At 41.2% G+C, this 20,254-nt stretch overlaps 1 protein-coding gene across 1 annotated transcript in view; it reads right to left on the bottom strand.

Moving 5' to 3' along the window:
- Positions 1–19,720, bottom strand: part of ankrd11 (ankyrin repeat domain 11) — a 100,830-nt gene extending 81,110 nt beyond the window's left edge. Inside the window, 2 exon segments of the mRNA XM_039794179.1 lie at positions 13,968–14,044; positions 19,706–19,720. The gene's annotated coding sequence lies outside the window, so the exon portion shown is untranslated.
- Between the last annotated feature and the right edge of the window lie 534 nt (positions 19,721–20,254).

Here is a 20,254-nt window from a genome sequence, read left to right as displayed (position 1 = left end):
TTGTTGCGGTCTGCGTCGCTGCGACATGTAGTTACATTTTTAGAGAGGTGCATGTCAGGCTACGGCGTAGGGTCTGTATCTACACGTACCAATGGTATAGATTTAACGCATGGCCATAAATTGGGCTTAAACGAGCATTTCTGATATATCTCCAATGACATTTTTCCTCCTTTCAACGATTCAAAAGAGTACAGTACAGACCTTTACTGAGATTGATGTGACCTGGACTGATGGACCATTTTTGTAACACATGCCACTCACATGTCACATTGGTAGAAGTGTGTAGAGTTTAGATTCTCGGCCCGAGCCCGGGCCGTTATTTTCTGCCACTATCCTCGGGCCGGACCCTTGATCAAGCGATTTTTTTAAATTTATTTTTTTAAAAGCCTAATTGGGTGGGGAGAAAGCTATGCCTTAATCAGAAATATTATAAATATATATAGGCTATATAAAAGTAACAAATGTGTACAAAAGTTAGGCTGCAGTTACAAAATGCAAAACGTGTCATGCGCGGAGTCTCCCCTCTACTCGCACGCATCACACCGGGCCTGCTGTGCTGAATAAACAAACAGCGCAGTTTACATGCTTCGTCCTTGTTGCATTATTCTAAACAGATTTCTGCAGTTCAAACAACTCGGAATTGTAGTTGAGAACGTCAGTTATAACGGACCACGTATCAAAAAAGTGTCGGTTTAAATCGGGTTCGGGCTCATAATTACAGTTAATGTGTCGGGCCGGGCCGGGCTCGGACACAACGTGCTCGGGCTGGGTCGGGCTTGATTTTTTTGGCCGATCTAAGCTCTAGAAGTGTGTAAGATAGCATGGGTAAATTGAAAGATTGAGATTCCGACCCATGGGCCTTTGCTTTGCTGCATGTCATTCCCCTTCTCTCTCTCTCGCTCACCTTTCAAGTCTAAGCTTCCTATACAGGCCTAAAAATGCCACACAACTTATTTATTTATTTTTTTAAAGATTGAGCATCCCAGCTCACTTAATTCATATATGCTTACACTGATAATGACCTTAAATAATAAACAAAAACCTGTTTGTGGTGTTTACATAACAGTTGCAATAACTGCAGGATTCATGTCTCCGATTATAATCACAGTTGCATGTAAACACTGAACGTCATACAGTGCACTTCTAATATGCTTTTCTACTACTTCTGTAACTACAACTACACCAGAGTGAAAGCAAAATAAACCCAGAACCATTACACCACTACACTGCTGTGTCAATACTTACTACTCAATACTAATTTGACCTAAACCTGAAACATAAAAAAATAAAAGTGAGAAGGCTCCAGTGAAAACATCTCTGTATATGAGCACTATTTTAGTTATGGACCTATAATGAAATGGATATACATGCCAGGACCCATTCATGCACTGTGTACAGCTGGGACAGCTGCATAGACTCAAAGGCAAGAGAATAAAGGGAGGTGACAACAGTGTGCACTGCTGCACACACCCTTATAAAAAGAGTACGTTGTCACTGAGAGGAAAGGTTGTCTGATGAAGGAACACCTGGGTAGGGAGAGGCCCAAACCTGCCGAACCCTCAGTTATTCCGCCTTTGTATTCAAACATCACAACAAAGAGACCGGCTGCTATATAGAATACTGTACTGGATTTGCTTTGCGATGGGGTTAACACAGAAGGACTTGTTTAGGGTGCTGATGTTGAGGGGTGTGTGAGGGAATAAAAGAGAGAGAGAAAGACATAGAGGGGTGTGCAGACTCACAGTATGTCAGACAACAAGGTCAGCCCATCCCAGGAGTGGTGTTGGCTTTCTAACAGAGTACAGCTACTTGAAACCAAGGTCACTGCTCTATGGCTGTGAGAGGGACAGGAGAGTTGGGCCAGACAGGGACAGCTTTGCCACATGGCCTATGTATAGGCTTGATGTGTTGTGCAAGCTCAAAGTGTACTTGACCGTGTGTGTGTGTGTGTGTGTGTGCATACGTGCCTTCAAATTGATGGAATTCAGATCACTGGCAGAAAATAAATAAACAAATGAATAACATATTCACAGCCAGGGTAGCCAGGGTAAACCAGATGCCTTTCTGACATAAACAAATCAGTCCATTATCTCCGCCATTATGGCTAGAAACTGCAGACTAGGGATCTTAGCTGATCTCATTCAGCCTTTAATAGCCCTTTGCATGGTTTTGACTGCCTTCCTAGAAAAAGAGGCCTATTGACTAGGCATTGCACTCTCATTCACCAAAAGATTACAGCAGTTTCCTGTAGAAACGCGACACAGTCAAACACATGGTTAAATTTAGCAATTCAAACTAGCTGCTAATCCAGACTGAGTTCTTACACACTCATGTGGAGACACATAAGACTATTTAAGACTTTATAAGGCAGTATGTGTCCCTTTGTTATATTTTTCCGCTGTCTTTAGTTGTGACTGTGGGTGGATAGGAGCATTAGTGAGGCAAAGAAGGAGTGACGAAACGCTTAGCTGTTAACTTCATAAATAAATATAACTTAAACTTAACACGCCACTACACTTTTACACACTTATTTAGTTATATACAAATGACATTACAAATACCGATGGTACAAAAATAAATCTATTGTAGTAAACTATGTGGACAAATCTATGACAGTATGTGTCCTTGCTTGTGCGATTCTCATCCATTGAGAGCTGGAAAACATGAGTAAGATTTGTTTCTGCACATACTATCAACAGCAGCCAGCATTTGTATTTGTGTAAATTAGGGGCTGGAGGAGGGCTGTTAGATGCAGCTGGATGAGGTTTATTGGATGAACAAACAAAACTTAACCGTGTAAAGAGGGAGTGCTACTTCAATGTTATCTTATCCTTCCCCACCTTGGACAAGGGCTCTCTAAACTCTAAAATTAGCCGGCACATCTAAACACAATCTTTGGTGTAGCAGATACTCTTTGATGGGAACTTGGCTCATGGCTAACGCACTGGAAGCACACTCAAGCCCATCTCAAAATACAGAGATGAAGCCAAGGTAGTATACAAATGCAAACTAGAGACACACGGTCCTTGACCGTCTCCATTTTTGTGTGACAAAACAAACAAGTGACAATTAAAGTTGCTCATAACGACAGCAGAATAAACGTAATATTATAGATCACCAATATTATGTGTAGGGTTAGGAAATAACATTTCTATGAATTTTAGTGCAATATTATCATAATAATATCAAATTGTATTAATGTGTTTATGAGTGCTTAGAAGTAGGGCTGGGACGGTTACCGCATTACCGCGGTCACGTGACGCCTACCTGCGGGTCTGAGCTCGTCACCGTCATCACCGCAAAAAAACAAAAACAGAAGCTGAGGTGTTTACCATTGCACATTAGCCTAGCAGCTAGCGGAGTTTCCATCGGTTTATAGCTTTATCCCGATAAAACGGCAGTTACCCCTCGCTCTCCTTGTGCGAACCACACGGGCACTGACGCCACTCACTTAAGGCAGTGGTTCCCAACCTTTTTTCCTTGGCGCCCCCCCCCACTCATGTCTAAGAAAAGCTGAGCCCCCCTCCACCCCCCCGAAACGGAAGTTGAGGTAACTCTCAAGATAGAGCCTTACTTTCTTTTTTGATACAGAGCAGTTATCAGCACTTTTACATTTCTCCGCCATGTTTCATTCATAAAATAGTGATGCTGTGGCGGCAGGAAAAACGAGGATGATAGCAGCTAGCAGCTGACCTGATGACAGCAAGGGTCCCAGGTTAAGAGGTCCTGGAGGTTCGGCCTAGTAATGGCGTTTTTCCATTACATGGTACGTGCTCGACTCGCCTCGCCTCTACTCGCCTCGACACGCTGTGCGTCCGTTTTCCATTGCAGATTTTAGTACCGCCTCAGCGTGGCTGGTTGTCATAGCGACTGCCGTGGGCGTGGCTTAGTAGCGTTGCTTTTCCCCGACTCATTTCCTGGTTCTCCGTCTCCGTAAACAACATGATATCAAACAGATAGTTAACGTTTACTGCTCCAGATTCCCCACCGTGGTCAGAAAGAACAGGGGAGACACTTTGTTTCTCACACATATATATGACTCTAGAGTCGCTACTCGCTGCGGAGATAATCGCCGTCACTGTCTCACTTCTCCCTCGCTCACCTGCTCCCCACACACACACACATCACACATGCACACACCAGCGCACAAGTATAAACATCAGGCCACTTGTATGCTACGGAGAAAGCTCTGCATGGAGCCTCCGGCAGCAAAAAAACACCGCTGGCTAAACTATTTAAAAATGCCGTCTCTCGCTAGCAATGCAGTGATCAGTGACGATTCTTTCCGACCAGTCAGTAGCCAGGTTTTCACGTCACCTTTTCGGCTCGCCTCAGCTCGCTTGGAACCTCGACTGAGGTGGTACTAAAAAAAAGTATCTGTTAGCAGGTACCAGGTACTTTTTTTCGTAATGGAAAACCAAAAAAGGCGAGTAGAGTCGAGGCGAGTCAAGCAGGTACCATGTAATGGAAAAACGCCATAAGTAGCCTGCCTACAATTTTAAGAGAGAACAAAAATATATAGTTTTTATACAGACTTTTGTACACATTATATGTTCTAGTGTATTATCATAATTTGTTTAACATGTGCAAATATTTTTTTTTTTTACCTCAACCTCAAACCAGATAAAGACTTGCGCACCCTCTGTGATCTTTGCCGCCCCCCTGACGGGTGCCCGGACCCCAGGTTGGGAACCACTGACTTAAGGCACCCTGCCATTCTCGCTCTAACTTACGCTACTCTCGTAAGGGGGTTGCGGTTAACCGCCGTAAGAAGAAAAAAACTATACCGTCACAGCCCTACTTAGAAGCAAACATAATTTGAAGATAACAAAATGGGGCACAGAGGTAGCCTAGCGGTGTAATACATACACCACATAACCACGACAATACAATCCATATGATTTTCTAAATGATTTGCCTGCCGTTGCCATATTATGACAAATGAAAACTTATCATATTGAAAAATAGAGGTGTGAATCTTCACTGATCTCCCGATTCAATTACAATTATCATGTCAGATACATTTTTCTATTAAAACCATATAGGATATTTAATGCATAGCTTTTCATAGCTTCAAAAACAAAACATTCTGCAGTGCTCTAATACTAAATAAATTGGATACATAAAACTACAGCAATGAGCACATGGCACTACCTGAATGTGCAAAACATAACAGAATATGTAAACAGAAATGTTGTTAGGCATACATTAAATTTTGCAGCATCGTCCATGTCCACGATTCGATGCATCGATTATTTGATTAATTTCAACACCTCTATTGAAAAATGTAATGATACTGACTTCAACCAAAACACCCAATCTGTATTTTATTACTATTTACAAGCAACCAAAACACTAGAGTGCTATGACAAGATTAGTGTGAAGATAAAGTAATCATATAGGTGAGCCACACTGCCAAAAACAAATGCAGAAAAAAGAGCTGCAGTACATACTGTATATAGAAGTGATGTTTAGGATTAGAATTGAACAAAAAAAAGGGAGCAGATATGACTCAGTCACAGACTCCCACAGACTGTGACATATAACGGGCTACTTTTCTTTTTTTATTTAATTTTTTTTTTAAATACAGGGTTCCAGTAGATGATGGGAAAAGTAGACAGTAGAATACATGGCAATTCATAGACCACCAACGTTATAAAAAGGCAGTAAGTCTAAATCAGTCTAACCATCAGGTACAGATCCTGTTGGAGCGTGTGTGTATTAACATGTACTTAAGCTGGTGGAAAACAGTGCCTGGGAAGCAACCATGACCTCCCAGCAAGAGCAGGAAGGAAAAACTAAATCTTGATGAAAGCAAACAAACACCCTGTGCTCATGGCTGTGCAGAGATATTACTATATGCATTTGTTTAACTACATTATTTGTATTTATTAAAATCAAAATTACGATTAATTGAACATTTTACCTCGTTTACGATTAATGAACGATTTTGTTGTTGGTTTTGTTTTTTGCCCTCATAGCTGACTGACAAGGTTTGTGCTGTAAATATGCTTAACTATTAAAAGTAGGATTTTTTATTCTTTTTTATGAAAAGGTGCATATTGCATCTTTGTGATTTCAAAATAATTAGAGATGCACCGATTGACTGGCTGGTGACCAGAATCGGCCAATTTCATGTGATCGGCCATGACCGGCAACTGGCCGGTCAGTCTGAAATATGCCGATTTTATGCCGGTCAAATGCTGTAAATAAATAACATTGTAAAGGCTACCATACACAATGCATAGGAATTATATACAGGCCAGCAAATAATAACAATAAACCCACTATTAATTACATTATCTTAATGCAGTGTAACTACTGTAGCATGTAAATAATGCACATAAAATACAAACAATCGTCATATCGAATCAACAGCCACGTGCAACCTAGCTAGCAGGTAATGAACACAAACAAGGAAATCACCAGCTAACAATGAACGGACAACTTAAGTTATACAACTAGTTCTCAAGGAAGCACACGTCCGCGCTATTCTCCGACATGCGCTCTACAATCAATCAATAATCACTGCTTATAGACGGCCTTTTGTACAAATGCATTACCTGTTTTCATACAGAAGTTTAGTTTGCTAAATATATTTTAGTTGGATATTGGATGTGAAAAGAAGTAAATGGTTCTTCCATAACACTGCACTTTAGATGTGTGAATTTCCCACACCAGGAGTACTTTATATAGTTGTATTTTATAGCAATAGATTATCTGTTCAAAAAAATTTCTATGTTCTATGCAAAATGTACTATTAAAGAAAAATCGGTATCGGCAGGTCAAACTCAATGAAAAAATCGGAATCGGCCTAGAAAGTTGTAATCGGTGCATCTCTAAAAATAAAAAGAGACAGATGAACTTGTTATGGTTATTTATTGAATATTTCAAAATCATTGAAATAAAAAAGTATGAAATAAATAACTTCAAAACTAAATACATTTTAAATATTGCCATGTCAAAATATAACCAGCATATCTTGCAAACAAAATACATGTCAAACACAAGACACTCACCCTGGGAAACGGGTGTTTGTTCCCCTGAAGTAGTACTCCCAGGACACAGTGTTTTAACCCAAACCCTAATCTTTTTCTTTCCGAATTTCATTTTGGTGTCTAAAATTGACTGTCGTCGCCACATGACATTCTTTGATGTTGGCTTAACTTAACGCTTGTGTTGAGTGCGGGTCACATTGACCCATTTTCATTTTTTTTGTTTTAAGCGCTGAAAATGTGTAGAAGAAAGATTTAACAATTTAAAAAGTTGGAAAAAGCAAAAACAAACTGAAAAAAGGGGTCAAAAACGTTGAAAAAAAAAAAAAGTAAAAATGTTGACGGGAAGACAACCCAAGGGTTAACGGCAATGGCCTGTGTCATGACCGTCAAAACGTTTTGATTACTTTTCGATTTATCTTCCAGCTCTAGTGTTGGCCATTACCATATTTTTCTTTTGTAAAAATTGCCAAAAGGTTTTGAAATAATAGATTGCTTTTATGATCATTCTACATATGCATTTCTTAACAGAAATATAAATAACCAAAACCCTGAAGAATAACAAAATGCCCAACTTAATTTATCATCTTCAAAGACAGTATGAACTACATTACATACACACAACTGTTGTAGAACGGAGTACGTTTACAAGTTTCACTATTATTCCAAATATGACAATATTGCAAATTTGATGAGGGTCATGTAAACAGCATATTCAAAATTATTTGGAAAAAGGCATTTTTGCGAGTATAGCATTTTACGATTATGATATGTGGGATATGAGAGTATTATTCAGGTTTTAGAAGCATTCTTTGGTCATGTATACAGCACATTTGGAATATGCGCAATTGGGGTTTTTAGTGTAGTTTGTGACAGCTTATGGCCCCTTGCCTGTTTACAGTTTACAGTCAGCTATGTCCGCTGCTATTGTTGTTGTACACAAACCAACTAGCCAACCATTTGCAAGCATTGGGTAGAGATGCATGCCCAAAAGAAAAAAAGGAGAAATGCAACTACTTTTTAAGCATTATGAAAGACTTGGATACCAACATTATGAAAGACTTGCTAAGCAACCGGTTTTTCGATATGGGCTAACATTGCAGTGACAACTTTCAAGAAGGAGGTATAAGGAATGAAAGAGTTGTGTTCGCACAGTCCAACGACTGCATGTAAACTGGAATAATAGTGGAATATTCAATTTCATTAGCCATGTAAACAGCTTATTGGGAAAATTATCTTTTTGGAATAAGGGCAAAAAAATCCGGAATATTGTGTGCATGTACACGTAGTCAGCATTTGTGATCAGCAATCCAAGAGACAAAAGCTAGACAACTTTTTGAATATGCTTCTACTTTAATTATAGGCACATGCATGTTATTCAGACACATTTACTGCTGTGGTAACTGGACATATCGCTACTGCTTATGCTCCTAACAGCAAGTCTCTTCTGGTGCCGGAATTACTTTCCTTCTTCACAACTCCTCAAAAGGGAAACATGCAGAAATAAAGAACAGGCTTTGGACTTAATGCTGCAAGATGTTGTAGATAAATCTGCTGCTATTCATCTTCTTCACGCTCACACCTACGAGTTACTTCTACTCACTCAGAAAGCTAACTGGTCTGAACCTGCATTACACAGAGCACACTGACCTCCCACCCTACTAACAGTGGCAGGCTGCCAGGTTGGAAAGAGTGTGTGTGTGTGTGTGTGTGTGTGTGTGTGTGTGTGTGTGTGTGTGTGTGTGTGTGTGTGTGTGTGTGTGTGTGTGTGTGTGTGTGTGTGTGTGTGGTCGAACTGCACAGAATAATGGCACAAACACATGGAATTAGGGGAATACTCAAACCATCTTACAACCTGTCAACCTTGAGGAATTTGACACAGAGCTCCAGCACTCTTCAAATAGTCTTGCATAGCCAGACCAATCTCAACATTTCGTTTTAGTGTTGGGCCAGCGCAGGAGAAAGGTCTGACTGAAGCCATCAAATTTTTGCACTAAGGAAAAAAAAAACAAAAAAACTCTGTATTTCTTCAAAAACAATTACAATCGTCTTGGGTGGCGCTAAATCCAGGATGCAGCGACGGTGCCCTTGTAAATTAGTGTCGGGAGGGAAGGAACTTGTTTTAGTGGAACACTTGCACATGGGAGGTGGAGCCTTGGCATTAAATTACTAAATCCCTGAAAAGAAAAAAAAAAAAAAAAAAAGAAGAAAAAAAAAAAGCTACATAAAACATTAAAAGACCAACGTGGCATCATGACTTTGCGTAAACATACATGCCGCTTTCCTAAAGCCAAATGGCGTGTTATCTGTACACATTTTGAGCTATCCACGTGTAGGTCTACGCTGTAGACAGCGGAAGTAAACATACACACCACGTGGTGTTGCCACACAAAAAAAACGACAAAAACACAACGTCACGCGCTTAGGAAAACAATAAACGGTTGGGTTTATGTCCTTTCATACTACTCGCTACTGTGAAAATTCACACATAATGTAGGTCAATGGCTTGATAACATGCCAAAATGGCATACGAATTGGCGTGTCATACATACGGCACTTTATGAGATCAGTCTGAAAAGACAAATGTCAACTATGTGATATGAATTTTACTGATAAAAAAATCGTCGTGCCCTAAAGGTGAAGCCTGCCTATACTTTAGATTTGGAAGAGCTCACTGAACTTAGCGTGTAGGTTGCTAGCTCGGAGGTGGCAGTTGTTGTTTCACATAGCGACAGTGATTTGAAAACGGTAAAGCTTACATAGCTATAAAAAAAAGAGGACAATTCTGTCTGAAATAGCCGGCCAATGGACGGCTCATACGCACAGTCTACATCCTGTGAGTCAGACTAATCTTGAAATGAACTCGAACCTTCTGTGTCACCACTGGCCTTGCTGAAGTGGAGCCCCTGGGCAGGCAGTAATGCATAATACAGCATTCCCTTGCTTCCTATCTCCCTGAAACTGTAAGACTTAGGGCAGACCTCAAATTCCTCTGCCTAAGATGTGAGCCATTCAGCTTGCTATTAGCGTATTTCTCCCACTTGATGCCACAGTGCCTCGCCTGTTCCCTGCAAACAGACTCCTTCTATACGGCATCAGTGCGCAGCCTGCCTGAGGGGGAGGAGGAGGAGCAGCAGAGGGGAGGAAGAAGGGAAGGCTGGGAAAACAAAGCCTCTATAGTCGTCTCTCCAGCCGGGCCAGGTCGAGCCGCACTAGCGGGGGCGAGTTATGTAATGTGACTGGCAGGGCCCACTTCCCTCTCTTCAGAGCTGCTGCACACACTAATCCCCACTGAGGAACAAGCCCTGCTTTAGAGGAAGAGGAGGAAATAGAAGGGGAGCTGTGAGGGAACCAGTGGAGAAGGTGTGATTACAAGAATTTCTGCCTTTCATCTGCACCGAATCGAACACACAGATACCCCCTCTCTCTCTCTCATCAACTCTGCTGAAAGATAACAGTCCGGATGATATCAGCACTGCTGGTGGCTGGCTAGACCATAGAGAGGAGACACCACTCTCACACAAAAAGCCTGTGTATGACATGCGATAATGACACTCATACCAGACTATTTTTAACTGGTAAAAGAAAAGGTGACCTCTTCATTCAGTCATGTTATAAAAACTTAATGCTTATTATGCAACAGCTTTTGCTCCACAATCTTGTTCAAGCGTCTCTGCATTAGAGCACAGAGGAATGTATGTGTGAACGGGCTTCTAGTCACGACTAATGTCTACTACATTAGTTCATTACAGTGGCTTTATATTCACACTTCCATATCAAAGCAGAGCACTGTCTGCCACACATGGAACCCAGATAGGGAGCAGGTAGACGGATATGAGGCATGAGCTTTATGAGGCTTGGAGGAAGTGGCACCAAGACAGTCACATAGTGAAAGAGAAACACAGAGCGAAAAGAAAAGGTTAAGTGATTACCAGGCACCTCAGTCCGTCCTGCTAACCATGGAGACCAGGTGGAGGATTTAAAGCAGTTAAAAATAAAGGTCTGATTCTGATTTACTTAGCTGCTTGCCTGGAAACCATGTGACTGAAATCACATGAGGGGAGGGAGGAGGAGAGTGGCAGAGTGTGTGTGTGTGTGTGTGTGTGTGTGTGTGTGTGTGTGTGTGTGTGTGTGTGTGTGTGTGTGTGTGTGTGTGTGTTGTGTTTCCAGCCTCCATAGGCACACAGACACAGCATGTACTCCACTCCTGGCACCATAATAAACTTTGTGATCAGTTTCCTTGGTTTTCACTGACAGTAAGCAGATATAGGCAGCTCGGAGGTAAACAATAGGAGCTCTTTCTGGTGCACAGCCACACAGACACAAATGGATTTTCCTATTAATTCGAATGCGCCAATATCGATTCGTAAAATCCTGAGATCAATCTTTGCATTTGTGCTTTTTCTCAGTAAACGTGTGTACATCTAAGCTAGATGTTATTGGTAGGCAGTGGTTACTTGTTCCAAGATGTTCAGTTAGAGCTGCATGATGCGCGTGCGGCTGCGACACCGTTTGTGCCACTGTGTACTAGAGGTGTGAATCTTCACTAATCTCTCGATTCGATTACGATTATCATGTCAGCGATTCAATTCGAAATCTCGATGCATCACGATGCGTCAAATACATTTTTACCATTAAACCCATATAGGATATTTAATGCATAGCTTTTCAAGCTTCAAAAACAAAACATTATGCAGTGCTCTAATACTAAATAAATTGGATACATAAAACTACAGCACTGAGCACATGGCACTACCTGAATGTGCAAAACATAACAGAATATGTAAACAGAAATGTTGTTAGGCCTACATTAAATTGTAAACAGAAATAATCGATTATGGCCCGGCCGATTATCGATGCAGCATCGTCCATGTCCACATTTTGATGAATCGATTATTTGATTAATTTCAACACCTCTACTGTGTACGAGAACCCTTATGCGTGCATGTGTGCAAAAGACAACGAGCGGACGGCAGTCCCGTACGTCGGCTCCTATGCAGTCTATGGTCAGCCCGTCCAGATGCTCTCCACATTGTTACGTTTAGGCGCTACGTAAAAACACCACACCTAAGCCATATAATGGCAGGAAAAACACTGTACTTTATTCAGTCTGTCCCTGCTGGTTAGCTAACACTAGCTAGCCAGCTGTCTGCAGATATCAGGCTGATGTCTTGTCAACACAAACCGTGCAGATGAATTAGTAAGCAGACTTGCTTCTGCCCTGTCTGTACTCTAGTTGATAATAAAGTTCTAATAAAGTGGATGCAAATGATGCATATTCATGCATAATGACGGCCTAGCAAGTGATGCAGGTCTTTAATTACTCTTGATCAACTGTTTTGTGCATGTAGGCCTATGGGAATATAGATGTTTAATGTTTTAGTTGTTTTGCACAGGAAATAAATCCTTGGTCCACAGTTTTATAACAAGGAAATATTTACAATTCAGCCTAATGTGCACTTTACACAATTTTATACCCAAAGAAACAACAGTGTTGCTCACTTGTTGGAATTTAAGATCCCAGAATAAATTCTGTAATGACATCATTGGTACTTATTTGAACTGAATCTTTAAGGATTGAAGTGATTCATAACCAAATATGGACTTTGTGAATCAAAATTGAATCAGGAGATGAATGCGGATATCCTGCCTAACTGAATAACAACAGCAGCATGTAAAAATTTAATTTCCCAAATGAGGAAATAATAAAGTGCTTGTTCTTCTACTGTTGGTGTCAGGGACATAGGCAGCCCAGGCGCTGATCACTAAGCAACAAATACTTTGTAATATTCAATGGTTTTGTGATTTCTCCAACTATGTGATTTGGCATGTTTTTGATGATACTCTGTCTGTGAAAGAGTAGTAATCTTAGATTTGCATTATCTCTACTGAAATTAGAAGTATATGCTTCAGGACTTGACGTGCCTAACCAGTGAATGCAATCCATGATCACAACCTTCAAGTTAAAACTAAGCAGCGCGTTTGTTGACAGAAATTTGAAACTATGTCCACGATGCTTGTACATAATGCCAGTAGTTTGATCGGTGTGGAACTTTGCTCGTGCTGGAGTAAACGCTTGTGTGTGTGACATTAAGATAGCCAATAAAAGTGGTCATGTACTCATAATAAAAAAGTATAAATTAATCAGGACTTTCAGCTACAGTCACACTAACCAACAGGAAGGTGTATTTGCGCGTGGGCAATGCATGTGTGGGTGAGAGAGGCTAATGGAGGGCTTTTGTTGGACACATGCTAGTTCTGCACTACAGAAGCTGTGACCTACTTTTTAGTCACTCACTCACACTCACACACACACACACACACACACACACACACACACACACACACACACACACACACACACACACACACAAAAGGGGACAGGAAAGCAGAGGTTAGGCGTGCACTAAGCCCCATTCTTAATACATACATTCCAGTGGATAGAGCTCAATGCTGCTGCGCTTTCAGCCTGCCTGTTGGTACAAGCAACTCCTGCACACACAGCCTCCTGCATGGCTGACAATAAAGATACATGCATTATGTATCTTTACTGCAATTATGTTATTTACTAAGAAAATTACAAACACGTTAAACCAAACACGTGTATTCTGACACTAACATAAACTCCATTTCACAAAGCATTAAGACTTAAGAGGAGTATTCAATATTCCTTACATGGTAAAATGATGTATGCTCCAGATGAAGGATGATAAAAAGATAAAAAGGTGCAAATGTGACATTTCAATCCTGTGCTCTCCAGTTGCTGTGTTCACAAGAATACCCACACACAAACACACGCCATCATGTACTGCATATATTATGATGCCAGCACAAACCGAAAAGCCAAAAAACATATTTTTCAGAAACAAAATGCTTTACTAATAGTGCGTCAATAAAAGCTGCCTTGAGAAGCCTGAGCATCAGACCGATCATCAGGTTAGAATTTCAAAAAGATGTTATTCTTCAACATACCGATTCCATGGCTGTGGGAGAATGTCAGTGGGCTAAAATCCAACTAGAAAAACACCTGCCGTCTGATCCACAGAATCCTGAAAAACAAGATGAAAACAAAATCAAGCATTAATTACTAGGACAGCACAAGCGGTTTCACATTCCCTGCAACGGATGGGTATTGGGGTGGATGCAGAGGGTCATGTTTCTCCTCCCAGCATCGGTTCATCCACTGTTCTCAGGCAAGCTAATAAAGGCCTATGGAAGAACAGGACACAGTGGCACTGACATGCATTTCGTGCCCTTTTTGTTTCTTCAACCCAACATTGAGCACTCAAACCATGGTCTTTATCCATTTTAACCCAGCTCTGCACCTACCTGTTGATAAGGAGTACAGATTTGACAACATGGCTCTTTAGGCAGTGCTGAGCTAAACTGGTGACATTCCAGTAATTATGGAAACAGTCAGTTTAAACAATATTTAAAAAAAGGTCCCATGGCATGAAAATGTCACTTTATGAGTTTTTTTTTTAACATTAGTATGTGTTCCCCCAGCCTGCCTATGGTCCCCCAGTGGCTAGAAATGGCGACAGGTGTAAACCGAGCCCTGGGTATCCTGCTCCGCCTTTGAGCTCAGATGGGCCGATCTGCAATCTTCCCTTTAGGACGTCATAAGGGGAAAGGTTACCTCCCCTTTCTCTGCTTTGCCCGCCCAGAGAATTTTGCCCGCCCACGAGAAAGAGAGAGACATCATGGCTTGCGAACGAGTGAAGCATGGCAGTTTATATCCCTGCTACACAATTAGGGCTGGATATCGTTCGAAATCTTTCGATCCGGTGCCAATTTTGATACCTCAGTTTCGATGCCAGTTCCTAACGATACTTTTTTCGATACCATATGTTTTAAAATCCATTTCAACATCAACAAAAATACATTACAATACATACACAAAGCTTTTATTTTCCACCTTAATTGTGAATCAAAACAGTTATCAAAATTCTGGTAACACTGCTCACTCAGAATAACATTATTGAAAGTGCCTTGCCTTGCAAGCTCAGCCTGTCAGTCAGTCATCAGGGCAGAGACACCACCGTTGTGCCTGCTTGTCTAGTAAGATGAAGTGTAACGTCAACAGCACAGCGACCGCCTTCGGCTCGCCATTAATATCACATCGCAGCAAACTGTCTGTGTGAAGTTTTAAAAACTAACCAACCGTGACTTCAACAAAACTGCAGACAGTTTACTCCGTCCACACCTCTCTGTGTGTGTGTGTGTGTGTGTGTGTGTGTGTGTGTGTGTGTGTGTGTGTGTGTGTGTGTGTGTGTGTGTGTGTGTGTGTGTGTGTGTGTGTGTGTGTGTGAGAGAGACAGTCGGAGCTCCGCTCTGTGTCAGAGAGGACAGATAAGCTTGCGCTTACGCGCTCAGACGCTTTTGGAACCGAAATTTGGCACCGAAAGATAAATTATTTTTCGATTGCCATAAAAGTATCGACGTTCGGTACCCAGCCCTATACACAATAATATCAAATAGGACGTGTACATGGTTTTATAGGATAGACTGATAGTAACAGCTGATAGTACAGGCAGGGCTGCAGGTGGGTACGTGGGACAAATTAAGGCCAGACCTCACTGGGATGGCCTAAGTGGTGAGGAGGATGATGGTTAGATGCGTATTTGTCTTTGCAGTAGAGTGGAATCTGTGGGACTTTCCCAGCGGGAAGCACAGGATTGACGGATTGTTATAATAAAAGAGTTTGGGATACAGAATACAGACAATGCCCCTTGACAATCATCTACAAACACTGCCAAGAGACAGAGTTTTAACCAAGAATTGTATACTATAAAAAGCACGGCTACACCAACAAGCATAACACTGAAAGCAGACCCTGAAACTTATGTCACAAAAGGTTAGTCTCTAAATTATACAATTTCCTAACATGAAGATACACTAGCAAACCATGGAGCTGAAAGAAGAAAAACAAAAACCCTATTACTGAACAATAAAAAATGTCTACACTGACAACTGCCAGAAAGTGACATGGGTGGAGCTGCTTTCAGTAAGAAAATGTAACCCTTATTGTTTATTTCAGTGATTTCACACGTGTACAAAGCCTCTAAGAGCTGTGAATGGTTGAAAATTGCATTTAAACTAATAAACTTCAATATTTTGTTATTAGAGAGGATAAAGAAAGGCTGTGCTTATCCTCTTAAGTCTTCCTACTGCAGTTGAACCAACCTGACACTTTTCTCTTGACATTTTTCATTTTACTTGACAAAACCTTACAGGGCACTATACAACACACTTCAAATAACACTCCTCTTCATGGGAACAAGAAGACAACATACAGGACACATTCCTCTGGCCACAAGAACTGAGGATGGACAACATTACTAATAGGTATAAAAATACACAGGATGCACCAGCGCTGGTCAAGGTTAAACTCAGTCTAGTTAGAATGTTTTTACTAAGTTGCCGACGTCTGAATTGGGCAGCTGTGTCCGACCACTCCTGCACTTTTAGAATACCGACAATACAACATTTACACCCACTGCAAAGGTGAGAAAGCACTCGCTTTTTAGTCTCTACACATACGTTTCTGTCACCTTTCGTGTATACAACAAAGTGCAATACTATGAATGCCTTCCAGGAGAGGAAATGCATCTGAAAATGTGCAGTGTTATCCCAATATTTAAAACTATATTGCGTCTTCCCCTTCCTATGAATGCTGGTTTTTCACTATGCACTAACATCATTCAAACTAGTTATTTTCAAGCATAACCCAAACCTTGCATTTTCCCAAAAATGTAGTCCTTGTATTTACTCAAATAGAAAGATCTCCTTGTCGTAAAACTAAGCTTCTACAAAATGCTTTTGCATGCACACATATTATTGAAAAATTACTTTGTCACGGTTTGCCTCTGTACATGCATATTTCCGTTGCTTCCATCAGCATTAATGGTAGAAACAGAACTGTGTGAGGAAGAAATTTCCTCACACAGACTGGAGTGATTGTGCACTGGGTGGCATTGAAGGGCTCCTTAGTGACTGTTGCTTCCTAGCTAATTAGCTTTGACTAAGCTACACAAGGAGAGAATGAAAGAGTGACACATATGTGTAGCACACACACAAAAACTGCTGACAGGACAAATTTACACAAAACATCAATTACATCCTCAATCAGATAAATCACTAGACAGACAAAAAAAAAAAAATGCATGCACAGGTGTGCATAAACTGGGGCATTTATTTTCAACAAAATGTTTTTTTGGAAAGCCCATAAATCGTAGATTTACCACACTGTTTCCTTCAACAAGTTACGGAGCCACTAGGGGTGTGACGAGACACACAGTTCACCAGACGAGACACGAGATTGGGTTCATCGAGGCGAGATTTTTACACTATTTAAAAAAAAAAAAAAAAAAACTTCAATGAAAGACTGGAAAAATAGTCCTTTATTCAACCAAAAGTCACAAAATGAAAAACCAGCAATGAAAGGTTTTGCCACAAACTCAAATGACTGGCTTCTCTCCTGTATAACTAACAGTTACACCGTTACTTATTCCATATGTACGCTGGAGAGATAGTCTCTTCACTCAGAGAACCAAGGTTACAACGTAACCAAGCGTTTTCTGGCAGTAGTTGAGGCCAGTAGTTTTGTACTTGAATTTGTCATTGTACAGCAGACAGAGAGAAATAAAAATCATGTTATTGTTTCACAGTGATTACGTTCTACAGCACAAAAATCACCGTCAAACACTCAACAGATGATTTTTGTAAAGACAGATGCTCTTTTCTCCTCCTCTGCATTTTATTCATTGCAGCACTAAACAAGGAAGTAGGCTACTCTAGTATCAATGTATGACCATTATAAGACGAAGGGAGAACATTTCTCTTTGTTTAATATCATTAAAAGTAAAGTCAGGTTATGCTGTCCGTTTCCCGACTCATTTAAAACAGAGAAAGAGTGATCTGTGCGAGACAGCGCCACAGTGAACTGCACGCTGCACACCCGTGTCTTGTCCATCTCAAGTTACTGAGCCTGTGCTGAAGTTTAGCTAGCTCCGTGGCTAACCCCTTTCACTTTGACCAGCAGGTAGCAAGCAAAACAAGGCTTGGATCTTAAAGAGTTGTAGCATTTATTCACCGACAAATAAACTGTACACACTGTGCACTGCTACGTTCACAGCTATAGCGTAACTGCAAACTTTATCGTCACCGACACACACACACCTCCATCTCTCTTCTTTCCTCCCTCCACCGAACACTCCCTTATGTGTGAGCTGCAGCAGTTTGCATTTAGGATGCTTGCTAGTAACTTGCCCCTGATATTGTTTGTGAACTTCTGCATGGCAGTTCTTCATATGAGTGATCAAATTGGTGGTGCTGAAGGATTTCACATGGCATCCTCCTTGCATTATTTCGACCTTGAAAGTACTGTATACTGCAATAAAAAAATTTCACCATGAAAAACGTCCAGACCGCGAACATTGCTTCGCCTTCAGCATGTAAAGCCTGTGTTGCATGATTGCCTAGTCTGCATCAACGACAGTTCATTTACTGGATACCGGATGTGTGTATTTCAGGAAACAACAAATTTCAAGCCAGCAAGCTACACCCTGAAAATGGCATGTTCTGAAGGAAATTCTAATCGTGCAACAAGGCAGGCCTGCTTGGTTCTTTTGGGGGAATTATTCTAAAGATTTACAAAGAATATGTTTAATGTTACGGCATCTGCTATCAAACTGGGACATTTTGGGACCGATTGTGGCAGGATTGCTGTGGACGAATTATCGTTACACAGGAAAGATACACTGGTAAGAGCAAATTACGTTTAACCATGTATCCAGCTAATTTAAATAGCTCACGCTACTGTATTGTGTGAACAGTTAACTTCACCTTTTATTATATAAATCTTTTATCAGGGTGCAAATGTTCCACCAAGTTCCTTCCCGAGACCATTTTGCAGAGTCACCGTCTCTGTGTCTGGAGCTTAGCATCCCTAATATAACATGTGGAATATTTGTGCACAAGACCATGCAGCGAAGCTAATGAAAAGGTCAGAGGTGGATGCTCAAACTCCAAGCTAAAGTTGGGCTTCATTTAACCTAGCCTTATGTCAAAAGGACTGCCTCCCCAACATTTGAAGCTGAGGCCAAACATTCAGCATTATCACGCATAATTACAGCACATTTCTAGTTCAGCATCACCATGACAACATGTCTGCATATTTAATTCTTCTGCATGTTCACTGGACATGTCACGGTTATCTAACAGCTGAAATATCAGCAGTGCGTTTTACAGCGCTTAACTAAGCTTAAAACAATGGAACAGAGAGACCGCTGGTTCCATGTTGATGACCAGTGGTGGCACATGATGTGTGTGTGTGTGTGTGTGTGTGTGTGTGTGTGTGTGTGTGTGTGTGTGTGTGTGTGTGTGTGTGTGTGTGTGTGTGTGTGTGTGAGGGAGACCTCCCCTTGATACTGTGGGATTAAGGAGGAGACAGGGACTCTAATGCTGGCTTCAGGACACAGGCATCTTTTGTCTTGCTTCTCTGTCATTTGGCATCTGATTACAAGAAGATCTTCCATTACAACAAACTGGTATCGCTGCTGCGTTTATATGGGAAATCAGGACCATATAACACACCAGTGTGCCCCCCAGGGCAACAGAGCACCTCTCCAGCCAGTCCTGTGTCTGCCTGTCCTATCAGAGAGCAGATCAGAGCCAGCTGAAAGCCGACCTGGAACAACAGCGCTGACCTCTGTCTGATTTCATAAAGCGTGACAAGCCTCGTACACATCATGCAGGGAGATGGATTCACAAATCACACTGCAGCCTTTTGTGGAGTTCATTTGAGGGACATAGTAAGCACAGGATTAGAAATGTTGGCACAGAATCTAAGCAAGACAAACCTAACAAGTAGTGCTGTTGGGCTTGATGAAATAAAAAGTATGTTTAGCCAAAGGAGTCTGGTAATGGACTTCTGTAATATTACATTAGCTTAAAGTTGTGTTGTTTGCTGTCCAATCAATCGCAATGTGTTAAAAACAAATAAGGGCCCTTGGGTTGAAATGGGTCTAAGGTTGTGTTCGGACCGACTTTAGCCCTGTATGAAAAAAAAGCCGCCCTCTTATTGATTTGAATGAGGCCACTGTCAACATAGTGGGTTGTGCCAATGCAGAGGGTCCAGCCAAAAAAAACGCAGGGCTGTCCTGCATTAAAATTTAACATGGCTTAACTTTTGTTAGAACGCTAGGAGACGTCACCCGGCAAGGTGCTGCGTTGGCCAATCAAATATGTGGAAGTGC

The sequence above is a fragment of the Perca fluviatilis genome, chromosome 3, assembly GCF_010015445.1.
Source record: "Perca fluviatilis chromosome 3, GENO_Pfluv_1.0, whole genome shotgun sequence".
Lineage (NCBI taxonomy): Eukaryota > Metazoa > Chordata > Actinopteri > Perciformes > Percidae > Perca > Perca fluviatilis.
This window is presented reverse-complemented; position numbering and strand designations above follow the sequence as displayed.